Source organism: Leucoraja erinacea, chromosome 8, assembly GCF_028641065.1.
Source record: "Leucoraja erinacea ecotype New England chromosome 8, Leri_hhj_1, whole genome shotgun sequence".
Lineage (NCBI taxonomy): Eukaryota > Metazoa > Chordata > Chondrichthyes > Rajiformes > Rajidae > Leucoraja > Leucoraja erinaceus.
The window spans coordinates 59,657,471-59,679,414 of record NC_073384.1 but is presented as its reverse complement, the minus strand read 5'-3'; positions in this window follow the sequence as shown (position 1 = coordinate 59,679,414).

Genomic DNA, 21,944 nt, shown 5'->3' with positions numbered 1-21,944 from the left:
AAGGCAACCAGCATCACCAATGACCTACACCATCCTGGCAATGCTCTAATTTCACTCCTGCCATCGGGAAGAAGGTATGGGAGTCTGAAAACTGTTACATCCAGGTCAGGAACAGCTTCCCAACTACTATCAACTATTGAACACTACGAACTCCATCTAAACTCCAAACTACGAACTGTCTTGGTTGCACTCGGGACTGGGCTTTGTATTGTTTGTAAGAAATATTGTTTTTAGTTATTCAACTTCATATTTTGCTTGTTTATTATATTATCTATTGAATGCTATATTTACAAACCTGTTGCCTGACTGCAGGTAAAATAATTTCATTGTTCCATTTTGGTACATATGACAATAAAACACTCTAGACTCTTGACTAGCAGAGATAAAGAAAGACTGTTGCAAACTTTTGACAGCCAACAAGCTTGGAAAGGTCTTCAGACCATTCTGAGGACAGACCCTTATGCCCCTGTCCCACTTAAGAAACCTGAACGGAAATCTCTGGAGACTTTGCGCCCCACCCAAGGTTTCCGTGCGGTTCCCGGAGGTTGCAGGTAGTGGAAGCAGGTAGGGAGACTGACAAAAACCTCTGGGAATCTCCAGGAACTGCACGGAAACCTTGGGTGGGGCGCAAAGTCTCCAGATGTTTCCGTTCAGGTTTCCTAAGTGGGACAGGGGCATTAGGATCCACTGCCTGAGGCTAACCCCCTGCTCAGCAACTGTTCACCTCAGCTGCAGGTCTCAGCCTGTCAGCAGGTGTTCAATCCAGACAGAGGGCTGGCTGCACAATGCAGGTGCCCAGTGGGTTCTCTTAAAGCACTTGAGTTCGGTTTTATAAATTAGTTTTTATTTTAACCTGTTTTTGGAAAATGGAAGTTACATTGCTACTTGCTAGCAAGAATTTTTAAACAGCCGTTAAGAATTATTTGAACATTTGTTAACTTTTTTGTGCACAATCAAGGTTCCTTGAAAAAAACACCAATGAAAGGAAGGGGGGGGGGGGGGGGGGGGGGGGGGGGGGGGGGGTGGGGTTGAGTGCAGGGCTGTTCTATATGTGTCAGATGAAGCCCCTAACAACGTTTTTTTTTGTACATCTCAAATAATAGATAATAGGTGCAGTAAAAATCTTTATTCTCCTGTTCGAGAAATGACATTTCCCTTTCACTCACATGACTGCAGCAATGATGGAACGACCTCCGCAACTCATTTAAACATTTATTTACAGCAATGATTCCCACAAAGTAGAGTTTTGTCTTCAGCAAGGACATAAAGTGAAAACATTTAAGTACAGGACGTCACGGTGGCGCAGAGGGGCGGAACGGTGGCACAGAGGGGCGGAATGGTGGCACAGAGGGGCGAAATGGTGGGGCAAGGGGGTGGAACGGTGGCACAGAGGGGCGGAATGGTGGCACAGAGGGGCGGAATGGTGGCACAGAGGGGCGGAATGGTGGCACAGAGGGGCGGAACGGTGGCACAGAGGGGCGGAAGGGTGGCACAGAGGGGCGGAATGGTGGCACAGAGGGGCGGAATGGTGGCACAGAGGGGCGGAACGGTGGTGCAGAGGGGGGCGAAATGGTGGGGCAAGGGGGAAGAGGGGAGGCACAGAGGGAAGGCACAGTGGCGCAGTGGTAGAGTTGCTCCCGGGTTTGATCTGACTGCCGGTGCTGTCTATACAGAGTTTACATATTCTCCCTGTGACTGCATGGGTTTTACCTGGGTCCTCTGATTTCCTCCCACACTTCAAAGACGTGCAGGTTTGTAGGTTAATTTGCTTCAGTAAAAATTGTAAATTGTCCCTAGTGTGTAAGATGGAACATGGATCGCTGGTTGGCGCGGACTCGGTGGGCCGAAGGGCCCATTTCTGGGCTATATCTCTAAACTAAACTATGGAAGAGGCAGGAGCATCAACTATGGGAAAGGATACTTGGCATGGCCATCTGTGCAGCAGGAGAAACTAAAAAATGTAAGAAATAAAATTTACAGAGTACATGTAGAGGGAGTTTGGGGAAATTATGCACTGGTTTCATTTTTTTATTATGAAATTACACATTCCATATTTTACCTCCATAAATATCAGTAATTATGGTTCACTCACGAATAAATGAATTGACATGCAGGCCGATGATGTTGTCGACTCCCAAGGCTGTAGATGAATGATTCGGTTCGCTATTTCACTTAGATAAACGTGTAATTGCTTTAGCTCCATTTCCTTCCAGGCAAGGAGAAATTCAAGGGAAACTAAATCAGATAAATGGTTGATTAAAGAGTAAGAAATATTTCAAAATTCTTAAGAATTTGATAAAATATTTCATCGTTATGTTTTGATTTGAAATTAATATTTTGCAACGCCAGCATAAAATTGGTTCCCTTGCAAAAACTACATCTCTACAAATCTGCATTGAACAAAATGTATCTTTTAATGAAGAACAACAGCCCAATATAAGTAAACCAATGCCTTCTCACAAGTTTTACCTGCAACCATATTTTGTTACCTCTTCTCTAGATGAGCTCTCGCAGGGGGAAGATTTATTGTCTGTTTAATTATAACTTACAAGCTTTGTTTTTTGTGTGAATTTTGGATTGAACAATGATACCCTCAGAATAAAATGATGTACCTTTAGAAAGAAGGGGAGGGATTTCTTTAGTCAGAGGGTGGTGAATCTGGAATTCATTGCAACCGACGGCTGTGGAGGCCAAGTCATTGGATATTTTGAATGTGGAAATTGACAGATTCTTGCAGAGACGGAAACCGCCGTCGAAACCTGGAGGTGACCGGGGGACAGGGGGGATACAATTTCTTGGCGGCCGCGCGCGCATGTGCGCACACACACACGCACACGCACACTCACACACGCACACACACACGTGCGTGCGAGAATTCGGAGGCTCAATCCAGCGCTAAATGCAGCTCAACTCTGCCCGTCTCACCGGGTTAACTACAGCCCTGTCTGGACTGACAGGACACCAGTGCTGCTTCTCCACGCTGGCCATATTTCCCGCAAGTCCAGGGAGGGTTGTAAGCTCACCTGGCGGGACAGGCAGAGTTAGTGGGGTTTAGCGCTGTTTCTCTGCGCTAGCCCATCTAATTCCCGACCAAAGATCCTATAATGGAGGATCTTTGCTGCCGACCTATCTGGCCACCTGCGGGGGGGGGGTACTCGGGTGGGGACAGGACAGCGCCGGAGAGCCGGCCGGGATGACCCTGGCTGTGGATGAAGCGCAGGCCTCCCTCTTCCAAACACCGCGCTCTATGCCAAAGATCTTAGAGCAGAGCAAGATGGGTTACTCTCACGCAAACGCATAGTATACTCATGGGCTGATTCATGGGTGATTATAGGACCTATTTTAGCAACCAACCCCCGCCATCTTGTTCCGCCATCTTGCCCTGCCATCTTGTTCCACCATCTTGCTTCCGGCCCAAGATCGGATCTTTGTTTCCACAGCGAGGAGAGGGAGTGTGCGGCCCGGGGAGAGGGAGTGTGGGGCCCGGGGCAGTGGGGAGAGGGAGTGTGGGGCCCGGGGAGAGGGAGTGCGCGGCCCGGGGCAGCGGGGAGAGGGAGTGTGGGGCCCGGGGCAGCGGGAGAGGGAGTGTGGGGCCCAGGGCAGCGGGGAGAGGGAGTGATCGGGGGGGGGAAGAGTTGAGGGGTGGGATAAAAAAAAAAAAAAATGAAATGATTCAATTTATTGTCATTGTCAGTGTACAGTACAGAGACAACGAAATGCATTTTTTTTAGCATCTCCCTTGAAAGGGAGACACAGGGCGTCGCGGTGTGCCCGCGCCTGCCGCCGTAACATTCCATTACAGGCAAAGGTGGGTGAAGTGTCTTGCCCAAGGACACAACGACAGTATGCACTCCAAGCGGGATTTGAACCGGCTACCTTCCGGTCGCCAGCCGAACTCTTAGCCCATTGTGCTATCTGTCGTCCTCATTGTGCTATCTGTCGTCCTCATTGTGCTATCTGTCGTCCTAGTGATAAGGCCTAGTGTGTGTGAAGTTGCGTGGAGGTTTACAATGTTTCTTATTTAATGTCCCTTGTCTAGTCTGAAATAAAGTTCATCATTGGATCAGAAGAAATATAATTGTGTGTGTTATATGATTATATACATTTATATCACATTCATGTATGTGTGTTTATAAACATTTTATTCTTTAACAAGATTTAACAGAATTATGAACTAACAGAATGATGAATCTAACCCTATATCACACACAAAAACTTCCCCCGCAATGTCAATTACCCTGCGAGTCAGGTCGGGTCGGTTCCGGTTAATACAAAATCAACTCAAACACTGCTTGTGAGCCACTTAAAAAGAAATGATTTAAAAAACATTAAAAAAGACAATTACCAGAGTCAAATTTTATTCTTGACAAGAAGTATGAACTGACAATATTATGAATCTAACCCTATATCACACACACAAACTGTTGCCCCGCAACATTGATTACACTGTGAGTCGGGTCGGGTCAGGTAGGCTCCGGTTACTAAAATGGGCGGTGAAAAATGCCCAGGATCCCCTCCGTAGCGTACTACACGTCAGCCCATCAACCTGTACAAGTACGCGGATGACTCAACCATCATTGGATTCATCACCAACAACCAAGAAACTGAATACCGTGCACAGGTCAACCAAGCAGTGACCTGGTGCACAGACCATGATCTCTTACTCAACTCATCAAAAACAAAAGAATTCATCATCGACCCAAGACGCCAGCCATCCCCCAAAACTCCTGTGCTCATTAAAGGTGAATCCATTTCCATCACTGACACATTCAAACTCCTTGGAACCCACATCAGCAACAACCTCAAATGGAGGACAAATGCAGACCACATCTATGGAAAAGCCCAGCAAAGATTTTTCCATCTCCGACAGCTCAGGAAGTTCAGAGCAAGGTCTCATCTCATGCTCCGCTTCTATACAGCCATCATCGAAAGCATCCTCACTTCATCCATCACAGTCTGGTTCGGCAGTCTCGACTCACTCTCCCGGAAGAAATTACAGCGCATCATCAACAGAGCATCTAAAATTATTGGCTTACCCCTACCATCCCTTGAATCACTTTACCACAAACGGACATTACACAGAGCCCGCAAGATCATCTCTGATCCTACTCACCCTGCACACTATGCCTTTCAGCTACTGCCCTCTGGGAGGCGTTACAGGAAAATTGCCTCAAAAACAAACCGCTTTAAAAACAGTTTCATTCCCACTGCAATTAACATTTTAAACTCTGTACGGTGAGGAATAAGAATAAGCATGGCCCTTATGTATTATGTAATGCGTCTGTTTGTATGTATATCTATGCTATATGTTTAATGTTTGATGAAATTTTGGAACCTGTACTGAGCTGTACTGATAACAAATTCCACCAGCCTGGCTGTGTGGTCATTAAAATACAATACATTGTATTTCGCAGGAGTGGCCTATCTTGCTCTGTTCTAAGATCTTTGTTCTATGCTCAGTTCCCCCCCCCCCACCCCCACTCCTCTCTCCTCCAATCATCGCGCTGAATCATGTCCCGCCCCCATTGCCTGCTGACTGACGTCTCTATCCTCCAATCGGCGCCCTCGATCATCAGTCCCACCCCCACTGTCTCGCCAAAAGCAGAGATGTCACCGGATTTTTAAATCCGGATTACAAAAGCTTTGGGGGGGGGGGGAATGTCCCCCACCTCTCAAAACATGGAGGGGAACAAGAAAATACATAAATAACAATAACCATACATGGTTGCAACAAACAACTTTTCCTGTATTTCAGGCATATAACAATGCAAACATTGTTTAATTTTATGAATGGTTGAATTGATGTTCTCATAATAAATTCATGATATAAAATAACTAGGCAACGGCGTTAAGAAAAAAGAATACTTGCATTGAAGCATAATTCCTATCCTAGCATTGAAATGGCTTTGCTGTTATATATCCAGTGTAATTAGCCTTAATCATATTAAGATCCTCAGCCTGAAAATATTCACTCATGTATTGACTGTAGAAGCCCAGATTTTTGTGGTACATTTTAGACTTGTTTAGTTTGGTGCCATTAGATCAAGTGCTTGGATGCCATGAAGGTCAACAACAGCAGAATAGAGAAACCCCCAATATTCCACATTGAAAAATAATCGATTACTTTAAACCAGAATAATTTTCACTCTTTACCTGGTATTGACAATAAGTGAGAGGTAAAGAAGAACGCGAGATAGTCTAAGAAGGTATCTTTAGCTGCATCATAATCCATAAAATACAAAAGATAATCAATTAAAATCTTGGTTGAAATCTAAATATGTCGGAAACGGCATACTTTGAAGAAATGCGACCTGGCAGGTAAAGTAGTCCAATTCTTAGTGATTTGGTCTCCTTTTATCGACTTCTTACAAGCATATGGTGCAGCACAACCATAGAAATAAAATGTTTCAGAATCAGGTGACGGGTGGCCAGGAACATTAAATAGGTATATCTCTTTCAATCTCTTTTTTCTTTTTCTCTTTCTCTACTTCGTCTCTTTCTCTTTTTACCTCTTCTTTCTTTTTACTTTCTTCTCTCGGGCTATCTTACTATTTCACGCACCACTCTATGTCAATCTCTCCTTTTCTGTTATGTTCTTCCTTACTCCTGTTTTATTATTAAATTAAAAAGAAGTTGTATATGAAATGTAATATGTCAATAAGTATTAGGTACTGTGGTACCACATTATTTTACTTCCAACAAAAATAAATAAAAAAAAAAAGAAAAAAAAAAAGGTCTACATATGTGGTAATTGCTCCTAAACTTTAAGACTAGGGGAGTGGAATGTATCCTGAATCTATTCCACTTTCTCTTTCAATCCAATGCTTATCAAAGTAATTTTATTGATGAATTTGGCTACAAAGTCAGATGCAAAGGTGAGGTGTTGGAGGGGAAGGGAAAGAGAAACACACGTCAAAAAAGAGACATTGTGAAAAGAAGTGTCCCATTCTCTAATCATAGGAGAAATAATTGATAGGCTGCAGAGAGATAAAGATCTATGAAATTAAATTTAAAAAACCCATTTATGCACAACATGCATTTCGTTGTCCAATGCATTTCGTTGTCTAATGCATTTCGTTGTCTAATGCATTTCGTTGTCTCTGTACTGTACACTGACAATGACAATTAAAATTGAATCTGAATCTGAACAAACCTCTGTCACAAATACAATTACAGGAATGGCTTGTCTTCTTAGCACGATATTTGTTGCTATAACACATTAGACTGCACCAAGAAGCTATAGCCCAACCAATCCAAGAAATACTTCATAAGCACGGGACAACTAAAATGGTCGGCAGTGACTGCAAACTTATGGTAACCTCTAAAAATCACAATAATCCCATAACTTGGTTACATAAAAAATATGCAACTTTAAGTTTTACCGTGTCACTGATGCCATGCATCTTACTTACAATGTTATCATCAATCGTAATATAAGTCCCAAACATTTATGCAAGCAATTGTCCACATTTTATAAAGCAGAAACAAGGAACTGCAATGCTGGTTCACTGAAAAAAAAAAAAGTATTGGAGTAGCTCAGCATCCCTGGAGGACATGGATAGGTGACGTTTCAGTGACTGAAGATGGGGCCCGACTCGAAATGTCACCTATCCACTTTGTGTTTTTCTTTACATAGATATTGGTGATGGTGCTTAAGATGTAGTCTTTAGACTTCAGAGATACAGTATGGAAACAGGCCCTTCAGCCCACCGAGTGTGTGCAGACCAGCGAACACCCTATGCACCAGGGGCAATTTACAATTTACGTTAAGCTAATTAACATACAAAGCTGTGCGTCCTTGGAGTGTGGGAGGAAACCGGGGCACCCAGAGAAAACCCACAAGGTCATGGAGCTAGTGTACAAACTCTGTACAGACAGCACGCATAGTCAGGATCGAACCTGGGTCTCTGGCTTTGTAAGGCAGCAACTCTACCGCTGTGCCACTGTTCAGAGGTAAAGCAGATGTCACAATAATTAGCACTAAGAACAATAAAATTGGAAATAGTACATAAAAAGAGTGAAATACATACATGTCTCTTCCACAATTTCCACAGAAGCCTAGTTCTGTCCAGCAACCCAACCGGGACAGTTCAGCACAGCTATGATATAGTTCTCAAAATCTGGTCCAGTATGGTAGAACGTGTTTAGCACTGACATCCCATACAACCGACTGACAACCTTTCTCTACATCCCCTTATTTCCTGATCCAATGGGGATATCAGAACAGCCAGCTTTTCTTCATTCAGTGAAGGCTGTCAGTACACCATATTTAATTTCTAAGTCAAAAGATCCCAGCAGGATGAGAACACCTTGTCTCGGCGGGGACAGTAGTCCTGTATCAGTGCAGCATTGGCTGCAGTGCTGCCTTTGGGATGAGGCCCTATGCCTGTTAAGGTAACTGTACAGTAACTCACGGCATTTTGCAAAGGAGAACAGAAGAGTCCTTCCAATGTCTAGGGTACACCAGTATCAATCCTTGGAAAACCACCAGGAAAGACAGAGTGCTCATTCATAACATTGGCATTTGTGCAAAGTTGTCAAACACATTTGTCGTGGCTTTTTTATTTTATCGTATGACTCATTTCACTTTGGGATGTGCTTTGCAATGTAAGTTGGAAGCTCTTCGTTCTATCTTTCATGTTGATGAAATAAAATCTTGTTTGAGGAAGAGGGAGTAATTGAATAGAATAATGCAACAGAAACACTTTAAATAAGCATGGGTGGGAGAAGCCACACGTGGAACATAGATACTTTGATCAAAGGCACATTTTTGTGCTGTTTTAGTTCTGCTTAACTGTAATCGATAAAGCCTCGAAATGTAATTGAACGGTGAAAAATTTAGTGCTACGTTGTAAGAAATCTTAAAAATGGTGAGCTCAGAAATAAAAATGATGATTATACTGGGCACTGGGTCACAGTACATCATAGAAATCGTGGCATTTAAAATAGCAAACCAATTGGATTGTGGCTTATAATTAATATATTTTTGTTGTCACACTTTGATGCTCATGGCCTGCTTTGAATAAATTGGATAACTTCTGGCTTGGAAACGACAGCTCGGAAATGATATCTTATGCACTTGACTCTCAGGAAACAGGGTGTTGAGAAGCTGTTTGATGATTCAGTCAATCTGCAAAACCCTTTTGACAAATCATCTGTTTGTAGCAGCATGCCACTTTGATGACAAAAGTGGATTTTAATAACATAAAGTTTCAACAAACTTCATCTGACACAGCATAAACGCAAAAAACATTTCCCCTAGACCAGCAAAATCTGGTTGGTTCATAATAATTTCCCTAGTAAAACTTACATTGTGCATTTTTTTGTGTGCATTTTTTTTAATTTCTGTGGTCCAAGGTCAAACGTCAATCTCAGTTTAATGCTTTATTCGCAATAATTGTTAGGAAACCTTATCTTACTGATGCACTACATTTGCAATTTCACCAGTGATTAAAAAAAGTCACTTCTATTATTCATATGTCAAATGCTGACTTTAACACATTTCTTACAAAGCTACTGAGGGCAGTACTTATGCCTCAGAGCCTTTACTTATTCTGCATCACTAATATTATACCATAAATGCAAATCTGTGCATTCAAATTCTGATGGTATCTCCTTCCTGTCCCCATGTGTTTCTCAACTGTTTCTGTGGAGTCAAGTACATAAAGTGCCTACAGAATTAGCTGCAGGGGTCCACTCCAGTTATGGATTTGATTGTTTTGAACACCTGAAAGACTAAGAGTTGTAGTTCCTCCTATTGCTGATGGTACAAAATCAACTTAATTAGCTTTTAAAGTAGGATTTTTTATATTTTTCCTCAGGCAATAAAAATACAGAAAAAAGTTTTATTTTCAGGTTGAGCAGGAAGATAACTGGACACATTTTATGGAGCCATTGAGTCACACAGCATGGAAAGAGGCCCTTCGGCCCATCTCATTCATTTTGACCAAAATGCCTCATCTCAGAAAATCCCATTTGCCCGCATATGGCCTCTATCCATCACAACCTTTCCTACCAATGTACCTGTCCAAATGTACTGAAAATGTTGCCACTGCATCTGTCTCTGTGTGTGAACAAATTGCCCATCAGGTTCCCACCAAGCCTTTCCCCGACCCCTTCCAGTTTCTGACATCCCACCTCCTGGAAAAACACTCTGTGAATACATCCCGTCCAGTTACCCCATAACATTACACACCTCCATTAGATTGCCCCTCAGTGTCCTGTGCTGTAGAAACGTTAGCGGATATGGTCTTCTCTGTTCTTTCATCTACTCCATCAGTCGGAAGAAGAGTCCTGACCTAAAACTTAATCTGTTCATTTCCCTCCACAGATACTGCCCAGCCTGCTAAATTCCTCCAGCACTCTGTCTTTTTCATTCTCTACCTTTATCTTTAATTTGCAGAATTTGATTCCTTATTTGGCAGTTGTATCTTCTAAAAGTTGATGTCTACCAAGTATGTACTATAATTGCGCTGATTATTTAACTGGTAAAATGAATTGACCTGTCTTCATTATCGCAATGTTAGATATTTACCAAGGGCATGATCACCACGTTGCAGATTCCCATTCCAAATATTCCTAATGCATTTACCTAGTTATAGATTACTGTTTGAGGCAGGTACATGTTAGTACCTCTGATAGACACAAAAAGCTGGAGTAACTTCTTCAGACTGATGAAGGGCCTCGTCCCGAAACGTCACCCATTCCTTCTCTCCAGAGATGCTGCCTGTCCCGCTGAGTTACTCCAGAATTTTGAGTCTATCTTCGATTTAAACCAGCATCTGCAGTTCCTTCCTACACATTAGTAACTGATGATGATTTCCAGGAAAACCACGCTTGAATTGAGAGTAAGCTGGAAATTTGAAGGTAGACAAAATGAGCATTCATGAATATTAGAATATTCACTCGATATTAGAAAAAATCACCCAAGAATGAAAAAACAATCCATGCATGGGTATGTGAGTAAATAGCTCTTGATACAAGTAATTGCTAAAGGCGTAGACTTCAGTAAAGGTTTTGACAGGGTTCTACCCAGGAGATTGGTCCATAATGTTAAGACACATTATATCCAATCTGAGCTGGCTAATTGGATCCAAAATTGGCTGTGATGGAATACAGTGGTGGCAGGATGCTCTACTGAATAAATGCATAGAGGGTTGTAGCATTGGGATTAGTACTGGGATACCTGCTATTTGTGATATATATGTATTGTATTGTATATCTTTATTGTCATTTCCTGAGTATTCACATACCCAGAGGAAACAAAAAAACGTTGCTCAACCAGTGTCCCTTCAGTGTGCATTAAAAATAAATAGAAATAAAATACATATATCATGAACAAATTTAACACTCTACTAAACATTCAACAGGCGTTCCGATCGGCAGCGGCACAACAGTGGCTCTGCTGCAGTGTGTCCAGGTTGGTGGTTGGTGCGTGATACTTTGGTAGGGGGCAAAGTCCGTTTAGCAGTCTTATAGCCTGCGGGAAGAAGCTGAGGAGCATCGTGCTGGTTTTGCAGCTAATGCTCCTGTACCTCTTCCCAGATGGCAGGGTGGAGAATATGTGACGCGATGGGTGGTAGGGGTCTTTGATGATGGAGATGGCTCTGCTGATACATCTCTTCCTGTATATGTCCAGCAGGAAAGGGAGTGGAGCACCAATAATCCTGCTGGCGGTCTTCACAATCCTGTCTAGTTGGTGCCGTTCGTACGCCTTGCAGCTCCCGAACCAGGAAGTGATGCCGTAGGTCAATGTGCTCTCGATTGTCCCCCTATAAAAAGTCCGTAGGTGTGTAGTGGTGAGACCTGCTTTACGTAGTCTTCGGAGAGGGTGTAGTCGCTGCTGGGCTCTCTTGACCAGTGCTGTGGTGTTAGCCATGAATAATTTGGATGTGAATGTGGGAGATATGATTCATATGTTTGTGAATGACATAAAGTTGGCGGTGTTGTGTTCAATTGGCAATATCATCTGCGGTGATTGGGAGGTTGGTGGTTATTATCTAATACGTGAGCTTGCAGGAAATCTCACCCACAGGCATATATGAAAGGGTTAACCTACAGTGACACCTGCAACAGACCTATGCAGGGCTTGCCAACTTAAGCTAAACGTCAGACCATTATCCGGTGTCAATCCAGCAGTGAGAATGTAATGGAGAATGAACTATAATTGGTGCTTTCAGAAGGATTTTTTATTTAAAGAAAGGAATTATTAAAAGACATGACATGGACAGATTTGTCAGAACAAGGGAAGATGGAGGGGGAGAGAGAATGACAGTCAGTCAGGATGTGTGTTGGAGGATATGGGTGGGGCCATTGGGTTGGATAGTGTGGTGGAACATGAGGCGTGTGGTGCTGGTTGGTTTGGGGTGGAGGGGTGGGTCACAGTAATGGGAAGTTTTGGGTCCAAATGAATCTCTTATCCATCGGACCAGCACAGACAGAGAGTTTGTTCTGATCTGTGACCATGAATTGTCACTGTTGCCTCAATGAGCACAGAGAGCTTAACCAACGCTGTACAAAGCTGGTGGCCATAACCTGATCTTCAGCAATACAAGTCAGGGACATCATTCAGATTAGCTATTTGAACATAATCAGCCTGCTTTTCATTTGCATTTCTAATTGCAGAGCAGTGATTTGAACTAAATCGCCTCCACATCATTATATGACAAAGCTCTGAAAACAAAAGCAACTATGAATGTTAGACACAAAAAGCTGGAGTAACCCAACGGGTCAGGCAGCATCCGAGGAGAAAAGGAATAGGAATTTCGGGTTGAGACCCTTCTTCAGACTTGACCTGAAATGCCACTCGTTCCTTGTCTCTAGAGATGCTGCCTGATCAGCTGAGTTACTCCAGCTTTTTGTGTCTATCTTCAGTGTAAACCAGCATATGCTGTGTCTTCCTACACAACAATTCCTTTAAAATATTTCAGATTTCAGTTGAGAAATCATTCACAGCAACTTTGCACACACACACACACACACACACACACACACACACACACACACACACACACACACACACACACACACACACACACACACACACACACACACACACACACACACACACACACACACACACACACACACACAATGAGAGTTGGCTTTTTACTGAGAAGGGAATTTCCTTGAGTGCTCAGCAGAGTGCACTAGTCTTCATGTTTTTCTCCATGAGAGGAGAAATGCTCATTGTGGACCTTGCACATTTCTTGTGGTTCCACACATAGATGACCGCTTTGGTATTCTGAGGGGCCCTATACACTCTTGACTTACCCTCTTTCCCAAAAATGTACCTTAAAACCACATTAAATCAGTTATTTATTGATTGATCTCCATAAAATAACATAAAGAAAAGATTTTAATGAACATAAATGTCATACCAATATTGACAAAGGTAGCATTATGTAACTGGTGTTTTATACTAAATTACAGGATTTTTTTGTGGCACATCTCGCAGTGATGGGGAGTATTGTTCTTGGAGACGAGATCTGATTTCTCTTAATGCCACCTTCTCATCATTTGTGCTATGGCCATCGTCCTGACAAAGAGGACATGCTGCCTCCATTACACCTCACTCATAAGGATATTGAGATCAGAATCTGAGAAATGGGGGCACTGTCCCTTGCTACCAGATTGATGGTCAAAGTGGTATACAAGGCTTCCTGGGAGTTGAGTACGCACGAGGCACTATAACACTGATATCAATCAGTTCTACAGGGGGCAGGCTCAGACACAGTGATGAAGTTATAATGATTGAGACCTGCACACCTTGACAAAAAGATGTTATTGCAAGATTGGAAGGTTAACAGAGATTTAATAACGTAAAATGACATTCTGAGATAGTTTCACATCTCCTGCAACAGATGCAGCCCACAAGAACGCCTCCTCATTTACATGAGTAGGTTGATATCATTCAAACCCATTTTTTATGAATAAGAACGTGAAAGTGTGACTGCCCACTTATACATTCAAGCACTGTCACAGTTTTCAATCCTCAATGCTCAATGCCCCTTTCTTCCTCATCACTGCAATGTCTCCTCTTGCTTGGATACTTTGGCTTGCATCAGCTTCCTACAGCTGTACATCCTTTGATCCTTACACCCTTATATCCCAGAGCTTACTAAAGTCTGAAATGTTGCCCATCCATGTCCTCCAGGGATGCTGCCTGATCCACTTGAATTACTACAGCACCTTATGTTTTACTTAATATTCCAGCATCTGTTGTTCCTCTTTCTGTCTCTGTCTGTCTGACTTTCTCTGTCTCTCTGTCTCTCTATCCTTTTTTTTTTAATCTCTCTCAGTGTCTCTGTCTGTCTCTCTCTCTCCTCTCTGTCTCTCTGCCTCTGTCTCTCTTTCTCTGTCTCTGTCTCTGTTGATCAACAGAAGACACTCTTATTGCCATTTATGCTGCTGCATCTCCATCAAGATATGCTGGTAGCAACTTAAAAAGAGCAACAATCTCATGTTAGGTCTTTGTAAGGTTTCAGAAGATCTGACAACCTGTTGCGCTAAATGAATGAGAGAAGGAGGACACAGAGAAGGTAGCGTTGGAGGAAGCATGGAAGAAAAGGAAGGTGATGCTTAAGAAAAGGACAGTCTATCAATGCACCTGATGCTCACTCCAGACACTGGTACCATGATGAATGAGCAGATTAGATTGCAGGGACGTGTGGCATAACAGGATGCACTCAGGACCAGCAGACTCCAAAGGGAATCTGGAGCAGGTGTTTCTCGGGGGCTGTTCATATATCAATATTGCCCCTGAACCAAAAGCCTAAGATGAGGTCCATAGTCAGAATGCTTTCATTCCAAGGATGAAACAGATACATGTGAACATGGTGAGTATGTTGTCAGGCCTGTCTGACTACATGCAGAAGATCACAAATAACGAGAAGTTGATTTCCATGCTTTCAATCCTCTGAAGAGGCAGGAGACCATGACAGTATGATATCTCTGCAGAGATACATTATACTGGTGCTGCAGCTGCTGTTACCATTGTATATCCAAGCACATTTCTTTGCTACGGCTTGGCTACAGAGGTAATAAGTAAAGTTTGAGCATATTTTGCTTTGAATATTCATCCAATTTGAATGCACTCTTTAACAGGGCCTTTTTTGTACATGAAAAGGTGCCGGTAAGCATGATTAATAAACATGCATGTCATTTAGCCTGTAAACAAAATAAAGATGTTTAACTTTGCAGAGGTGCACAAAAAAGCTACTGCTCTTTTTACTTAATATTGTAATATATTACTCTGATGTTTCTAATCAGAGTGTACAACAATATGTTGTAATTTACAAAGTTACAGGCCTTCATTCTAGTGCGAAATTAAAACATCCTCCATTGAAATATTATTTTCATTTTTATTAAATATTTTAATCAAATCAAAATTCTCAACAACTTTAACATTGATTTCATCTCATAGCCTATGCACAGTGCACTGATTTCAAGTACAGAAATATTTTCATTCTTTGAGACACACTCTCCAGAAATGTATTGACAATTCAGCATTTTGAGAAGTATCATGAAAAGGAATCATTTCCCCTGCAGCAGAGGAAATCCATTTCAATTTCAAATAATCACTTCAGTTCTCATTTTATTCTGACAGGGCTTGCTGCTAAAGTTCTGCTGTTATTATTCACACTTTCTTCATACTCACCTTTTTTTTCTTGATTTTTTCTCATACAACTCTTTTTTTCCGAGCATTGCCATCCCTTTTGAATTTAATCTCTCATATCTTTCCTCAAGATTTTCATTTTGATCTTTCTTTTCTCTTCCTCATCTTGGACAAATTACACGGGCAATGATGAGTCAGAGTATAGGAGGGAGATCAATTGTCTGATTGAATGAGGCCAGAACAACAACCTTCCTCTCATCTTCAGCAAGACCAAGGAGGTGATTGTTCACTTCAGAAGGCGAAGGTCAAGGATCCACAAACCTGTCTGCATCGATGGATTGCTGGTGGAGAAAGTCGACAAATACAAGTTCCTGGGTATGCATATCTCTGAAGATCTGTCCTAGTTCAATTAGCTAATGAATTAACTCACTCCATTAGGAAGTTTATCCACCACTGCCATAATTGATCTTCCCTTCATCCTCACACAATATTCCTTTTACTTTAGGAAAAAGATCATTATCCTATCAAACTCTCAGCCTTCCCGACAATTTTCTAAAGTGCACGGAGCATGAACCAATCTATGTAATATTTTTTCACAGAACTCCATATGCCAGGATGCCAATTCGTAAAATCTAAATTCCGTTCCCATCACATGATACCATATACATTCAATGGCCATGGCACAACGTTGCACTCCCCCCCATATCGTGACATTTTCTTGCAAAGCTGCCAGCCAGCCCCCAAGGTAGTGTTTATAATTAAAAGAAGAAATAAAATTATAAATATGTGGTGATCTTAGTGAGATTAATAATTCTAATTCAGTTGTTCTTAAACTGAATTATGCTTACAAGGTTTACAATATCACTTGAATGCTAGTAGATTGGCCTTTTTCCTGTGGTGTCTCATAATATTACAGCTAATATTCCACTTCCACCTATATTGTACATATATCTGCTGACAACGTGATAATTTATTCATTGCTGTGGAAGCTTGGGGCCATAAAACAATTGAGTTCCATGCATTTGTACATTAAATGTTTGTAGAGGAGCAGAGGTGTAGGGAAATTGCCGATGTCTACGAGAATTAATAGAGTAGCATTGGAGAGAGATATTAACTGCCCTGTTGTGTTTGATTGTAACATTAGGATTGTAGTTTAGTGCATCAGGCCAGTCGATGGGCGCCCCGGACTGAGCAAAACCCGTCCGTACTATCCACCCACCCTGGAATCCGACAAGTTTCAGGCTCCACTGCTTTCTTTGACTTGTACATTATTTAAGTGTCTGTTATCTGAATCCTGCCGACTACGCCTAATGTTGTGTTCGATAAATCACTGTTTCAGACAACAGGTTTGATTCACTCAATAATTGATTACACTACTAAATAAGGCACATACACTCACGAATCCCCGAATATCCACACATGTAAACCATACGCACTAGCAAACTCATCAGAGAACACCACAGGATGTTTCTGTCTTGATCACCTCGCACCATTCATGACACGGTTGAAAGCTGAGGTTCCCTCACCAAAAGGGCGCTTAACACCATCCTTTATGGCATTTCTTATCAGAGTAGAATGCGCCACTGCCCCCTCCCTGAGTCAATCATAAGCCCTCCTTGTCTGCAACCTTTCTGCGCTACTAGCAGCTAGCTACTAATTTGGGTGGTCTACCCAATTATTGCTGTTGTGTTGTGTTTGCCAACATTACATTTTCCCATAGAATGGCCTTGAAGACTGGTGTTGGGCGCCCTTTCGGTGAGAGAGCCTCACCCTTCGACCGTGTGGCAAATGGTGCAAGGTGATCAAGACAGAACCATCCTGTAGCGTGCTCTGATGAGTTTGCCAGTGCGAACGGGTTTTACGTGAGTGTTTGTAGAAACATCCTACGGCATGATCTGCTGTGTACTCGGGGTTTGCGAGTGCATTCTGGGATATTCGGGGACACGTGAGTGCATGTGCCTTATTTTGTAGTGTAATAACTTACTGAGTGAATCAAAACTGTTGTCTGAATCCAGTGATTTATTGACCACAACATGCCCTAATATTGAATTGGTCATCCATTGTGTAAAGGGATTGAATGGGATGGAATTTGTGAAATGTGTCCGAAAGCATTGTTAATCAATTTATAAGCCCCGTTAGAGAGGGCACAACACTGGACCTCTTCTTGAGGAACAAGATAGGGAAAGAGACTGTTGCAATTCTGATAATTTTTCAATAGTGATGGAGAAAGATAGGATTGGTCCACAAAGGTAAGGTCCTAAGTTAGAGTAGAGGACGACCATAAATGGCAACTGATGGTCTGACACCACCCTTCCTCCGGTCAAAATTACGAGAGCGCATTTATAATCCCTCCCAGACGTCTCCCTAAAATGCGGGTGCCTAGGCCGGGTGAGGCGGTCGATTTTTACCTCTTCGGGACTTCCGCGGCTCGACTTTCAATCATGGGGTTGTATTTGCCCTCTGTGTCCGGACCTCTGGAATTCTGGCCCAGTCTGAACCGATGGATCCATCCCCATAGGTGACTTCTGCAGCCCGACATCCGATCGGCAGGTCGAATTTTGTCATGGGTCTCTAGACAAGTAATTCCCTGCAGGGTTCCCTGCCTCTGACCTACTCGTGTAGCAACATTATTTAGTAGCTGGTCTATTGCTTTTCTGATCCAGGGTGTTAATGATTAACCCTTCAAAGCGTTCCGATCCAAATTGCCACCTATCCATTTTCTCCAGAGATGCTGAGTTACTCCAGCATTTTATGTCTATCTATTTCTTTTAACATAGATATGAAAAACACATCGGGTATTTAAAGTAATTTGCGGAAGGAAAAGGGGGGATGTGATAGGAATACTCATCTCACTGACCGAGAAGGTGGTAGAGGAAAATAATCTTATCATATATTTGGATGTGTACTTGAAAAGGTCTATATATCTGTGCTGCATGGCAGCAGTGGGCTGGGCAGCTCTTTCTCAATCAACATGAGGACAATAACTACCAACAGCACCACAAATTTAGTATTTTTATTTTTTTTAAAACAACAAACTAGATCTCAGTAGGTCATGCAGCATCTGTGGAGGGAAATTACTTTTTGACTTTTGACAGATTACTTTTTTGGGGTGGGACTCTTCTTTAAGCATTACCTTTCACACATGCCACCTGACCAGTTTTCTGACCTAATAATTTCTTCCAGCAGGGTGCTTTTAGTTTGCTCAAGGTTCCAGTACCTGCATTCTCTTGAATCTCTGTGATTTGTCTGCCTTACACTCATAGGCAACTGCTTCAATGCTGTCAACGATGCACAGCTGAGCAGGAAATAGAGGGATATGGATTAAGTGCAGACAGATGAGAATAGTCTTGTCTAGCCGAGCCTAGCCTAGCCTAGTTTAGTTTAGTTAAGCTTAGTTTAGTTTAATTGCCATGTGTAAAGGGGTACGTGACAATTTTTTTTTTGCGTGCTATCCAGTCAGTGAAGACGAGACATGATTACAATCAAGCTGTCCACAAGGTTTATTGTAACATCATGTTCAGCTAATTGTGGGCTGGAGGGCCTGTTCCTGGGCCATAGTTTGCGATATTCTATGTTCTTTACATTTTTCTTTCATGTAAGCGAATTGTATACCACATAAACACATGGTGCAATGCTATATTGAAGGTGAGGATCTTATATTACAAATCAATTACATTACTGTTGTGTTTCTGGCTGCTAAACTCCGGTTTTTGCCCAATCTCTTCATCTTCAGAAGGTGTTCACATAATATTCCAGATTTAACTGAATTCCTTAAATCCTTATGGTATCAATAAAGAGCTCAAAACATTGGAAATATTACAGAAATATTCCAAATAATTCACTATAGTATAATGAATAATATTCATTTCCATCTGAGTCATTTAAACTTGTGTCCTGACCTTACTAAAAGGCCCCATTGTGCACATCAGCATTGCTAATGTCCCAGTGGCTTTGGCTGAGAGTAAATTCTATAGATTATTTTCCACAGTCAATGTGCGATAAACTGTTCTATTGCACACAGATTATTTACAGATGCTGATCCCTAAACTCCAATAAATGGTTCCATTATAATGGAGGATCCCTCGTGACACGAAAGATAAATGCTAAATAAACTGTTAGTATAATAATCTTCTAAAAAAGAAAATGTGTAACGGATCAGTTTATCTGACAGTTCAGACATTGATTTCCCTGGCTAACAATGAAATGAAGCTGGGCTGCAATCTGATTTCAGGAGTATGCGCTCAGCAAGGTATCACTCTCAAGCACCTTCCACTTTCTGCAGTTAAGTGAGAGCTAATGATGAACACTGGGAACTTTTCTTTCTTAAATGGATAGATCTTAACATTGGAGATTTGGTTGACTGGAATCTACGATCATTTGATTTGGCAACAGAAAATTAACGTTGCCTGTTTATAAGTTAATGTGACCAATGTCCCAGCATCTGGTTTTATCTTGGGCCTGATGGTGGAAAATTTAGCTGTGCACTAGGCCCAAGGCATTGCCAGTTGCAATACCTTGACTTGAAGCCCCGAGCTATTTCAGACTGCAAAAAACAAATTCATTATAGGCATGGCCTAATCATGAAGGTGCTGAAGCCTCGAAGCGCTTAAAATTCTTAATCTGCGCAAATAGATGAAGAACATAGATGCCACTGTTTGTATCTTGATATCCTGACTAACAGAAGACCCTGAAAAATAACCTGCAGATATCACGCATCATATGGGAAGTGATTGATTTTTCTTTACATTTTTCTTTCATGTAAGTGAATTGTATACTACATGAACACATGGTGCAATGCGATTTGATATCTCGCTGTCTAAGTTCTCAGATACACTTTTAGAACTTCCATCATATTAAAAAGTGAAAAAGTACATGAAACGTATTGAGCAGAAAGACATGTTTAGTTTAGTTTAGAGATACAGCGCGGAAACAGGCCCTTCGACCCACCGGGACCACGCCAACCAGTGATCCCCACATATCAACACTATTCTACACACACTAGGGACAATTTTTGCATTTACCAAACCAATTAACCTACATACCTGTATGTCTTTGGAGTGTGGGAGGAAACCGAAGGTCTCGGAGAAAACCCACGCAGGTCACGGGTAGAACGTACAAACTCTGTACAGACAGCACCCGTAGTCGGGATTGACCCTGGGTCTCCGGCGCTGTATTCGCTGTAAGGCAGCAACTCTACCGCTGCGCCACCGAGCCGCCCATCGTGTTGCCATTTTGTGTTCCTCACTTTATTGGAAATGACAGAAAAAAAAGATAAGTTAACTTATTTTAAGACTGTGGCTCAGTTGGTCGTCCTTCTACTGCTAAATCAAAAGATTGTTTGTCTATGTTTGAGTTTGTTCAAGTTTCACCTTTGAGACTTGAGCACAAAAATCCAATACTCTCAGAGCAGTAACTGAGGGAGTTCCAAATCCTTGAGGTTGCCATCTTTCTGACGAGGTTGTTAAACTGAGAACTTCTCTGTCCTCTTAGGTGGATGAGCAGATCCCAATGGGATAGTTAAAAGAATTAGCAAACTCCCCCAATGTCTTTGCCAATGTTTATCTCTCAGTAAGGATTGCCAAAGAAAACCACCTCACACCATCATTGTACTGCTGCACATGGGATCCTGCTGTGTGCAAGATTTCTGCAGCGATTTCTGAAATTTAAGAGTATCCATCCTGCAAATGTACTTTATTAATCCCTAGACCTTTCATCACAGTTCACTGTGAGACCTACAGAGAGTCTCCCCAGATTTCCTGGAACAGCTGGAGATTGTGAAATGTGCAGTCCACATCAAAATATTTTGAAGGTCAGAAGCCAAACAAAATATTAAAACTGGGGGTGAAGAGATAATAGTTAGCCCCAACAAAGAGAGAGAATTGCATCTGCTAGTCTAAATATATATATATATATATATATATATATATATATAGTTAGTGAAGATTCCTCTTCCTTACCAGTGATGAAATATCTATATCAGTTTCTTACCTAAGATGATGGATACATCCTACTTCATTGTCATTTCTGCTGCAAATCAATTAACGTTTTTAGATAGAGTTTAAATCTAGTAAAGATAATGTTTACATTAGGGAGATTTAGAAGGTTGGCACATTGAGGCAGAATTTCATTATTTGTTTCTACAATATTAGGTTTAATGCAATATCATGCCTTTTCCCTCTGTATTATATAGTGAGATTTCTCATATCAACACACGTAGCAAAATTGTAACATATGATGCTATGCAATAGAAATGAAGTTCAGGAAAAATGTCCTCCATGGCCTCATGTGAATTATCTTGCTTCACTGTGTCTTATTTCGATTCAATCAA